Below are 12,515 nucleotides of genomic sequence, written 5' to 3' on the forward strand. Positions count from 1 at the left end.
GAGAGAAAGAGAGACAAAGACGATGAGAGAGAAAAATTCTAAAATGATAAAAAATGTAAACTTTAAGGATGGATCGGCTACTAACGTACTATAAAAATGTTTATTTGATCTAAGATAATTTGATAGCAGACCATACATTTTAAATAATTTGGCACTGTCACTGTCAATCTGCGTCACTGTCGTTCTTAATCTATGACACTGACACTGTCAATCTGCGTCACTGTCGTTCTTAATCTATGGCACTGACACTGTCAATCTGTGTCACTGTAACTATTGCTCTTTAAAGATGACCTTTAATTTGTTCGTATTCTGAAATCCTAAAACAACACATTCGGTTGTCAAGGAAATGATAATACATCAGCGTAGTGCATAAACATTTACGTAACAGTATTAAGGTTCATTACTTTGCACTTGTGTGTAATTGCCGTTTTTCGGCTACAAATCAACGTAACGTTAGTAGTATATTACTGATAAACGAGTAGAAAATTGTCTGTTAATGCAATATGCTGACTAAAACGATAATGACATTACTATCTTCACAACTATTCACAAAGGCGACCGCTATTACGTAAAATTCCACAAAATCTTTTGTTGCGGATTCGTTTACACTCTCTGGAATTCTTGCAATTTATACAGCAGCACGAAAAGTTAGGATTCCCTACAATGCAAATTAAGATATATTTTAACATTTTTTTTGCTAATATAGTATGGCTATACCCGTTTGATCAAGAAAAGCTCAGTTAGCTTTTGAAATATTGTTAAAATCAACGATTTCCATTTTCGAAAAAAGCAAACAAATCGCGCTAACAAGACTGAAAATTGGTGGCACTGCTTTTTCATCTAATATAAATTTATGGCCTGTTTGGATAGTTTTTTGAATTTTGTCAGGTGAAGTACGGCATGTGCGCACATGGCAGGAGCGATGTTCTTAACTCGTATATCCGATATAGCCAAATATCGCATTCGGAGGAGTTTGGCGATAGAAAAAATCATAAGTAAAATAAAATTAAAAATGAAACAACTAATTGCTTAACACAGAGATGGTAAGCGAGTTTCTTATGCCTTATGGAGAAATAAAAGATTGGGCTTCCGATTCTTGAGAAGCTCTTGACGAAAAAAAAAGAACCATACGTTTGCGGTGTGATTTATGGCCAAGGGAATTGGCTCATGACATTCGATAATAAATTATTATCAATAATATGAAGTTATAATTGAATGATTAATTATAATTTTATAGTTTGGTTTTCGCGTCATTAATTAATTTGTTCCATTTACCTTCAAACCACTTTATCGTTTATTTATTATCCTCTTACTGTAGAGGTATTATGTCTTAAATACACTCATGCATGGATTATTTATCGCGTTTATTTGAACGTTTGATTGATGTATGTACTTCGCATTGTGTGGTACCATCGCCGTGCGAGTACTTCTCTATGGCTTCGCGAGTATATTGCTTACGCGTTATTGTTTTCTTCTATTAAATGTAATTACAAAGTAGGATACAGCATGGCATGGCTATTATACGAGTACGGCTTATAGTTTAGGACTGACGTTATAGTATTTTAAATGGTTTTTGTACCAGTTGTGCACAAAAGCATTAGTAAAATCAAACCATCGCGCCATCTATATTTTGAAAAGTACAAGTAATTAGAGTTGAAAGACGTGACGACATCATATTGTAGAACTCTATAATATCGATTGTATTGTTTCGTATGTACGACTCTAGGTGGCACTCCAATAATAAGACACTACGTATTTGAAAAAATTATTTTATTTCCATAAAAACCTATATACTCAAATTTCAAAGTATCATTCAATAGCTAAGAGGTCAATTCCAATTAAGTATCTTAAGATCAATCAGATAATTTTTCGCACACACCTTGAATCGTGGAGCTCCTGCAATTGTTGAAATACAGCAAATCTCATTTGTCATCTTCAGCACATTGGTCATTCTTCGTTGTTGTCCTTAGTAAAAAAGACGATTATATTAAAGCGTCTTTTTTGGAAAGAAGGTTTTTTTCTGGTTCTGGAATTTTAATATACTGTCTGGACTATCGATCGAACTTCGAAATCATTGAGAGGTCGAACTATGTCTGTGTCGTTTCACTGTACTTTTTAATGCAAATGTGACTCGTGATGTAGTAGGATCACAGATTTTCATTACCAAATGTTAATACGGTTGTTCGTTTTCAAAGTTTTCCACGAAATGTGGTGCGAATTACATCAGAATTTGGCATGAGAACGAACCGTTTCGAGTCGACATAAACGAAAACTTGTCTTCTATTTAGATTTCTTATAATAAATCCTCTCTAACAGTCGGAACAACGTAGTATCTATCGGCATTAACGTACCGGTATGCACCTCGAATCTCCGACAGAATAATGACTCTTTAAGTTTATCTGAAGCCGCATCTTCAGATGTGTATCGCCCACTATGGGCGGAACCTTATTCTATTGTGATGCTGACCACTATTCTTGTTCGAACTACTTAGACGGTAACGGCTATGTAAGGTTACAGGGTGTACGGTATTTTACAACGAAATATCAAAAGTATTGATCCGCAAATCCACTCCTTCCAATTTGTTAAGGAGCAAAGAGGAATGCAGTCAAGATTTAACCTGATAACTACTGAAACCTGTATATCCATGTTTAATCGAATAGAGTTCTGCCTGGTTGGTATTGGTTAGGTAAGGTATTCCGAAAAGTAAGAAGATGTGGGGTGTTCGGACAGGAAATGCGCATTTTCAGAGCTTATAGAGAAAAACTAATATAGTATGTATACGTACGGACTTCATTATAATAATATCGACTTTTATTGATAAAAAGTATTACTTTTGAGTGGAAAAAATGTGTCCTTGATTTTTCACTACATTTGCTTGCTTATTGCATATCCATTGACGATTCTTCTCTGAAGCTGATAGGCCGAGAATAGATTTTAGTTTTTAAATAACCCAAAATGTAAAAATCCAGAGATTTTAGGCCTGGGCTATACGGAGGCCATCTTATGGCCTCCGTCGATTCCAAAACCATTACTAAATTAGATTTTATAGGTGATACCTATAAAAGCTCACCGCTATCATAAGTCTTAAGATTAAAATGCCGTTCCGGCAATCCTTGCGTGCCAAAGAAAATAGCAAACCAACCCATTGTCAGGCTGGACACGAAATTTGATTGCGATATATTAGCTGGAAAACATTATAATAACGATGGCCATTCGATAGCCGCTTAAGTGGTATGCCTTGTGTCGATTTCCATGTTAAAAGCCCATAAAGAGTCTACAACGTATTAGAGGCATCTGGTGGGATGCAAGAGTTCTTTTAATTTCTGCACTTTACATTTGTATGGGCTATTAGTCGGTAATCTGGTGTTCTGGGATCGCGAGGTGGTTTAAAAATGTGCGGCTACCGCCATCCTCGAGGAGGTCCCCAAGTCCCTGGAGAATTTTTGCTGTTTCCTCTGGCATCCCTAATGGCTTAATCTGTAGCCATCGAGCTTCGCTTACAATACTTACTTAAATCCTTTTATATTTCATTGTTTTTGTTTGAATATGATTTTTCAAATTTTGTCGATTTTCCACGGTAAAATGTTTCGGTTTTACATTTTCATCGAAATTGACCCACCAGTCATTTATCGAAGAGACGACGTATATAGAAATACGGTTTTGCTACCATCAGAAACTCTAGTGGAAAGACTGGAGAAGCTTTATTGCAGAGATGCGAGCGGAACAAGAAAGTTTGTTTGAATAGGCAAAACTTTGTTTCAGTTCTGCAATCGCTGCTTTATATTTTCACGAACCGAACTACCAATCGCAATATTCGCTTTCAATGTTATGCTATGTATGCAAAATGCATATAAAATGTATATAAACCTAATGTCGTCATGTGAGAAGATTAAGGCCTATTACGACTTTATGCCTCATTTCACCTCGCGTTTAATTAACTCAAGCACCCCAAAGACCGGTTTAGTTTGCATTAGATCTCGTCAGTTCACTTCATCTCAAGCCAATTAAACGTAGGCACAAGTTGGCAGTGTCAACGGTAAGTATGTTGAGCCTGCAGGAAAATATTCTACCAGCGCCATCTACAAAAAATTGAAAAACCTGAAATATACTAGATTCAGAATTTCTCTTGTATTTTGGAAAATTTTCGTTTTTGAGTGGGATGTAACGTGGGCACGAGCATACTAGAAGAGGTGTCTAATCCGGCGATCTTTCTGGCAGCTTCACGGGAACTCAACTATCGCTCCAACCCTGGACTTGCCGGCTGAAGGAGGTATTTTTTGACTGGTAAAGCAAAAAATTCGCATATACTCAAGGAGGAGTACACGCAAAATTCATATAAATCCTATATGGGGGCAGGCATTTTAAGAGACAAAATTATTGGGCCGGTCTTCCTTGGAATAACATTAATGGAACATTTCCATTTGGAGCTCTTGTGAAACATTAAACACCTACTCATTGCCCGATATTTAGAAAACTAAGTTGATAAAAATGCAGTTTCGGTCCGATGAGGATAACCTCCATGTTCAATAAGTTGGAACTCCCCCTCATCACGGTCTACCAGTTAGAGAGTGGCTCCAATCATCGATTTCTCGGCTAATCCAGTAGGAGGCGAGGTGCTATGGAGTGGCCAGCAAGATCACCGAATCCGCAACTCTTCAACTTTTTTCGTCACACTCATTTGATATTTACGATTTATAGGCATTAACGAATTAGGTCTGAATTAAATTGCTTAGAAATTCTCCGATTACATATTTGAGTTGGTTCAAGTTCCAAAACTCGACGCTCCGTAAATTATTTGAGTTAAGAGAGGCTTTTCGCCGCCCCTTATTCTAACCTATGGAAAGTACACAATCCGCCTCTAATGGTCACTACTTAAGGCAAAGAATTATTATACCACCACGAAATGCTAGAAATATTCGTGCAAATACCAAACTGACCTTTAGGTATTTACGACATCGTGCGGAAAGCGTTCATCAGTCAAACAGTTGCGATTCGCCGCCGCTAAGGCCACCTAAGGCCATTTAAATAGACCAAATAAATCCCGTTCTGAATTTTTAATTCTGCCCTGGTATACGTAAATGTCTGTCTCTCTTTAACTCTTCCTTCTTCGTTTTTCGTTTTTTGCGCTGTCGGCCTTATTTACGCTTGACGTATCGCTTTGACGTTCAGGTGAATGGATTTGTATCTCTGAATGATTGATCTTGGTCAGTAAAGTGCTGTGTTATGGTTAAGATGAAACCGGTGTTCAAATGTCGGATAAAGAGGACGAGTACCTATTTCGTCTTATTCAATTGCCTTTAGATCGATTTAAACGGGGAAAGATTATTTCAAATGTAACACTGCGTTGATGATGGTGCTGGAAAATGTACTATACTTGCAAAGTTGAATTTTTAAGTAATCCCAAACGAAAAAGTTCCTACGTGTCAGATCTGGACTGCGCGGACGCCATCTGGTCTTCATCCAAGAATGTAAGGCGTCATTTGCGTCTTTATTGATAACATAACGAAATTTACCTAAGAGCAATGCCAGTCCGATAACGTAGGCAGCTTCGAGCCATGAGACCTGAAACAAAAACTTAAACTTATAACTGGTAGCAGCTCGGTGGGCAATCGAGGATTTTCAGAAAGTAAAGAAACACTGTTATTGCTCTATTCAAAACGAGAATAAAGGGCGCCAAAGAGGCGGAGGTCGGTGAGGACACACGAATCATAAATGATGTCAAGGGTTCCAGACCGAAGAGGGGAGTAGAAGGTGAAAGGGCGATATGTACGAAATTGATGCACGCGCAAAGAGAGAATGGTGGTGTTAAAATACGATGGTTTTTAAAAAACTAATGATGGTAGTGAATGATAGTTATATGGGTAAATCGTGGGTTCTCACAGAGGTCCCAACCTCGAGAATTGCGGTATAGTAGGTATACTGCTGAAATCCAGATATTGACGCATTTAAATATACTCGGCCGGGGTTTTTGTTACGATAAAATTTTAATTATTTTTGGTAGAACTAGCCGGTTGTCGAATGTCAAAAGGTAAAAAAAGTAATTAAAACTTTATAATGGGAGTATTTATGTACTTTCGGGTCCATATTGTGAGATTATGTTAAAACGAAGTCGTTCGTGATTGATTGAATGAGTAACGCCGGAGATGCCCGAAGAAAGGTGGCTTGGGACCCGCGATGAATAATTGGTACGGAACAGTAACTGTTGATTTATTTTTCACCGTGAATATTCCCCGAATCTTCATAGTGGGTTCGCCGTCTATGTCCAAGGGCATTCAGCTCATTAATATCCGTGGGTTCAGATTTATAAATGAGATATTTCATAGTTCGCCATAAATAATAGTCTAATAGGGATAGATCTGGTGAACGTGCCGGCCAACGTATGTTTCCATTGTTTGAAATGTCCTCTCAGGAAATCCTCTCCGTAAACGCCATTGGAATTGATTATTATCGATTCATACTATTGTACGACAATAGGAGGATCAAAGTGTAAGTTCGTTTTATTTTCTACTGTTTCATTACTTATTACTCGGTGTGTACGCTATCGACGGACCACATGTTCCCTAGCTATAGTTCTTATGTAGTAGTTTAAAAAAGCCAAAATTTATATATTGTAAAACTCGTAAATGTAAAACTTCGAAAGCGTTTTCGACGAGAGCTATTTCAAAATTATAGCTGAAGAATTCTCACACACCTGCATTATTTTGAGTACGTTGCTGAAACACCGTGTGTGAAAAAACGACAAGTCTAAGCTTTAACTGCTTATAAAAAATTCTCTTTTCCTTTTCAGTCGACTGATAAATTTCAAGTAGTATTGGAAAGACAAACAAAACAATATATCATTAATTTAATTACACTTTTTTGAGTTAATTCCTTTAGGCTAAGCCTCTTTTCCTGCCGCCATTAAACCTTATTTCCTTTAGCGCTTTATCGTAAAAACTTAATGATTTGTTTTCTAATTAAACTGAAAAAACAAAATTACCTAACGAGGTAATTGTTTGCAGTTAATCTGACTGTTAGTTGTAACTACTCCATAATCCTCGTTTGCCAGCGTTGCTACCACAATCCGTTATTGTTATTACTGAGGAAAAAGACGTTAATCTTGTTTTTTGTTTCTCCATTTAGGTCTCTTAAAATTCTCCTGGTGTTCACCTGATGCCACTATGTGTCGGACTCTGCCATTTTCAATTACCACTTTTACGACAGGTTGGTGTTCATTGACGAGATTTTATTGTATCGTTTTTTAGTTAGTTAACGCCACAGGAAACCTCTCTTAATTGATGCGATACGACTGAATAAGTCAGTCTTAAGTTATTGGTCTGAGGCCTAAGAAAGTAGTTGGGGGAAAAAACTAATATTTGTTTCCTGCTCGGATGCGTTATTTATGTTAATCAGGTAATCAATTTAAGTGGGCAGGTAGTTCAAGTGAAGCAGATTACTTCTAAGATAAAACTGATACAAAGTGGGAATTATGACAGTAAACTCAATGGCGGTTACGACCATTGAAAATGTAGCATGTGCTCCCTTCAGATGAAAGATTCTTGAATTTGGGCAGAGGGGCGGTCCCTTTATGTGGCATTAAAACTGTCTGCCAAGGCAATCTGACGAAAAAATGTCGTATATCGTGGAAACGACAAAATGCCGACAACAATCCGGGCTTAGTGTACATGTTAAGGTTCAGTCTTGCTGTTCTCTCCACTTCAAGCATAGTTCCGCGTGCCTACTAAAAATCTGCATCGATTGTGAGACGCCCTTCGTCCAATGTTGGCCCTTAAAGTCGTGAGGATTTTCCTTCACAGCTCCTTAATATCGGTGGGCATAGATCTATAAATGAGGTGCCTGTGGATAATAGTCAAATGGAGATAGATCTGGTAAACGCACCGGCAATGTATGAGTGTTTTAAATAACTTTAGACGCAAGAAATATCCCAAATTTGGCTATATTTCTGTTAAGGAATGGAAAATAATTTTAAGCTGGTTGTCGTCTTTCTGTATACCGCTGTAGATGTGATTCTGTAGCAAAATTAAGCCGCTGATGTTTTTGCGGATTTGAAGATACCCAAGTCTGCCAACTCGAATTGCATATGTCTCTAAGCGTTCGTGAATTTCGAGTGAAAATAGAATTTCTGCGAGTCCGTAAGCCAACTTAAACGTCTGCTTCGACTTTGTTCCATTAGAAGTAGATCTCAATGAAGTAAATTAATCAGGCGCAAGAGGAACTTATCCTGCCCTTGGGAATTCATCAATGATTAATACAGTTCCAGTACCCGATTGGAATTACAAGAAGCAAAGGGAAAAAAATCCTGACAGTTATTCAAAGATTTCAAGCTAAATTGTGTATAAAGCGTTAGGAAAATGCAAGCCATAAACAACACCTTTTAAGCGCTGTCCCCTAATCACTTGCCGTCTTTAATAGTAACTGTTTCAGTGCACATTCCTTAACAGGCCGTGAGAATATTCGCTTATTTGTTCAAATTGCTCTTTTTATTCGCCTTTTTGTTCATCTTCCTTTGCGAGATACGTTAATTAATGCCCGTTAACATGCGGACTATTGCAAAACTCCATTAAAAAGTAATGCATATTGATTACATAATACCCCTAATACATTTTCAATTTAGGACATTAAATGATTAGACAAACAATATGTTTCGCATAAGAGTAAGCGAAATTTGTCTTTTGTCTAAAATGTGAAATTTATTGGATGGAAAAACTGATAGTGTCGCCCAAATAACATTAGGTCAGGCCCACGTCTACACCTCTTCATTGTAAAATCCACTTGTAGTTTAAATGGAGCATTTAACAGATAAACAGTGAAATATCCATTAAATCCGAAACTTAGATTTCCTTATTCAATCCACGTGCAGATTCTCAAAGTTATTCTTCAGGTGTATGCAGTGTCGCTTTGACGATTGGAAACGGAGGATTATTTTCTAAATCGGGTTCTTTTTAGTTCGTTCCCCTGAAGAAAAATTGAAAAACCGACAAGCTCAGGAGAAAGATCGTCATGGCAAGGCTCCATTCGTTCATTGGACCAGAATTTTCAAAAAATTTCCACGTCCGTTTTGGCTGGATAAGCATTGGGTGATCTAAGCTAGCTTGCGGTGAACTGAAATAATAGTCAAAAAAAAAAAAATGCAGCATTGGTGAGAAACGCTTCATGATGACTTGGAGTTGGACAAACATTCATCGCTTCGTGAGATCTACGAAATGCACTACCGAACATAAAAGTAGAGTGACTTGAAAAATTTCTCAAAGATTGCACAAATCAATTCAGGGTGGCACGTTTCAGCTTACAATGGCTTTTATTTGAAATCTGATACGATCTTAAGCAAAATAGTTGCATATTTTGATGAGCGTTCGACAAAAAACCCTATCTAGTGGGCAACAAGTGCTTCAGTGATATTAAGAGACTGAGCTGTGCACTTGAAGTTCCGGATCAGGATGAAAAAGGGCCACAACAACCAAAAATCACCTCTTTCTCGTTTTTAGCGGTTTGAGGACCTGACCTCATCTGCAAGAAGTGACAAATGACAACCGTTAGAAGACGATTTCATGTTGCTGGATTATCCTCTTGAACTGGACGTGCAGGGTCTTTATTTTTTCATGAAGATCGGAGTACAAGGTCGAATTTTGCACAAAAACACTTAGCTTGAACAGTAGAAGATTGGAAAGGAATTTTGTTTGAAGCTTATACAGAGTTAATCTTTGTCCAAAATGGGATGCTGAATGCATACAGGTACCTGACGAAGGTTCTAGAAGACCATGTTCGTGGAGAGAACGCAACCTTTATGCATAAAAAAATGCACGGCCCCCCCCACTCGCATGGTTACCGATTTTCTGGACGAGGCTTAAATCACGCGATTTGTCTGGCCTGCTCGAAATCCGGTTTTGAATCCTCTAGAGCAAGTTTGGGATGAGTTAAAGAAATGCTTACGGAGACGCGTGTGAGCTTCTATAAATTGCAGAGTGCTTCTCGAAATTCTTGAGCAAGAACGGGACAATCTTCCGCAGAATGTGATCAAAAATCTAATTCAAAACATGTCCCATCGTCTACAAGCTGTTACCGGTGCTGGAGGAAGAAATGTTCGATACTGAAGTCCGCAAAAACTTTCACGTCCGGGACAAATATGTCTTCTTGAATTTCATTATTTTTAATATATTTGCGGCAAGAAGAAAAATTTCTTTTCGTTCGACCAATTATAACAAAATCACCAAATAAAGTTTGTAAATTATGTTACCGGTGAAAAAACTTTGAATAAATTATAAGCAATTAAATTAAATGCAAATTGTGAGGTGACGCTAATTTTATGCTCGGAGTTCAACCGAAAGCTGATGACTACAACAGAGATCAAAAAGAGAGATAATAGATCTGAAGAATGTTGCTAGAGGCTAACTGATATTAGCTTCTAGAACTTCGCAAATTAGGAATTTATTCGATTGTTATCAACCCGAAAACGGAAAATCTCCATGAGAGCTGCGTAAATGTCACAGTGGTACTGAAACTATTATGGAATGCGAAACGAGGACTGATTTTGCATTTAGACTTTTTAACAGTTTCAAGAGTTCAATTAATTACTGCAATTTGATGATTACCCAGATAACCAATTTGAGGCTAAAAATTACCTACATACACGCAGTCCGTAATTTACGGGATGGAAGTTTACATCTTATGGTAGACACGCCTCCATATCCCTTCCGCCCATGAATTTAGATGAGTTTCCATGTTGAAACTTTAACTTTAAAACCCAGCCCGAGAGGTTTAGGTTAGGTTTAACCATTCCGTATTTTACGGGCTGGCTGCTCCCATATTAATTCAAACAAAATGACGCCCCCCTGCACAGTCTCTGGAGCATGATGAATGTTTTTGTGGGAATCTACTGTCTAAAGATCACTCATAAAAATTCAACTTAGGTGCAGCCACTTCGTAATTTGTGGAATGGCAGCTCCCATATTAACAAAATAAAATCACCCCGCCCCACTGAAGTTCGGCCACTTCCCATGGTGATAACTTCAGACCAAGGACCACCCATAGCTACTCCGTAATTTACGGAATGAGAGCTCCCATTTTTTATGTCAAACATAATCACATCATACGGGACATCCCAAATTTAACCCTTCATACTCTGACACAAAATGTACGTGGAAATATCATAGTTTTTATTCTATAGGGGCGATTGTACCAACACTGTGTGAAACATATAAAAGCGTTCTAGAAATGTGAATTAGAAAATACCAATGTGGGAAAATTATGAAGGTCTCCTGGGCCGTTTCTTGCTGATTTCTGGAGAGAAAACTACCTTAACGTGTTTGTTATAGAAGAGCTCGTTGTTAGCGAGCAAGTAACACCAAATAAGAGCAATAAAAGAAAAAATTACGGCAAAAGCTCTTGAGTGAAAATCCCACTTTAAGGCTACTTTATACCGGGCGATTCTAGATGCATATATGGAACATGCAAATATCTTGAAATCATTTTTTTTTTAATATTTAGGAGAAACCAATGTTATTTTACTTTAGTAGATGTGGAGGGTATGAAGACAAACATTTTTTGTCTAGTAAATTGTCCGTAAATTAACGATTTTGACTATAAGAAATAAAAGAATTATATGATAACAAAATGTACTATAATCTAAGGTTTTGTGTAACTAGGCGTAAATCAATACAAAATAGATGGAAAACATATGATGAATGTTTTATAAATAATTTTCAAAATTTCCGCCAGTTTCCTCGATATAAGCATTCCACCGTCTATTAATGGATTCGCGAACCCGATAGAAGAAGAATTTTGTATCGTTTAAACGGCAACTTGAGTAACAAAACACTAAGAAGTCTTTTTGTTATTAAGAATCAATGCAATATTATCAAAAAATATTCGTAGTAAAAAAGTCAGTAGCGTACCATTTTTCCATCAAAACCATATTGTTGAATGGCCGCCAGGCACTATTGGTTTAAATGGAAATATTATGCCTAATCAGGAATGTACGAATTTATCCCGCCAGAGCGTGTGCCGAATTTTACGTCTGTATCTCTAATCATTTTTGAAATATATAAAAAAAATAAATCGAACATCCTGTATCTGGGAAACGAAGCGATTTCGGATCTAATTTTATTCGTTCTTCTTACGTGTTTTGATGACTTTTACATCCCCTAAAAGTCCGTCGGTATGTTTATGAAACACTCTGTATAGTATCGTGTATATAAAATTGAACGGGCAAACTTTCGATGTTAAACCTCAAAAACCTGAGAACGTTATTCAATGCTCATTTGTTGATATATAAAAACTCAAAAAATTAAATTTGAAAGAAATTAAAAAACATAGTTCGCTTTGTGGTTAACACGGCCATGAAATTTTAATTACCCCTAGACAAAAGAGCTATTGAATACAGAGCTTAGTTAATCTTAAATTTATAGGGTAATTCCGAACTGACAGAAAGCCAGTTTTACGTCACTGGAAGCATTGTATTTCACGGCTGACCATTTCGTAACGGCAAACTCTGTCGTAGTAGGCCTTTTGTTTGCCGC

At 37.3% G+C, this 12,515-nt stretch overlaps 1 long non-coding RNA gene across 1 annotated transcript in view; it reads right to left on the reverse strand.

Moving 5' to 3' along the window:
- Positions 1-1,755: 1,755 nt before the first annotated feature.
- Positions 1,756-12,515, reverse strand: part of LOC136347211 (uncharacterized) — a 61,936-nt gene continuing 51,176 nt past the window's right edge. The window contains exon 2 of the long non-coding RNA XR_010733460.1: positions 1,756-5,562. This is a non-coding gene — a long non-coding RNA (uncharacterized lncRNA). The remainder of the gene's footprint in view (positions 5,563-12,515) is intronic.

The sequence above is a fragment of the Euwallacea fornicatus genome, chromosome 27, assembly GCF_040115645.1.
Source record: "Euwallacea fornicatus isolate EFF26 chromosome 27, ASM4011564v1, whole genome shotgun sequence".
Taxonomy (NCBI): Eukaryota; Metazoa; Arthropoda; class Insecta; order Coleoptera; family Curculionidae; genus Euwallacea; species Euwallacea fornicatus.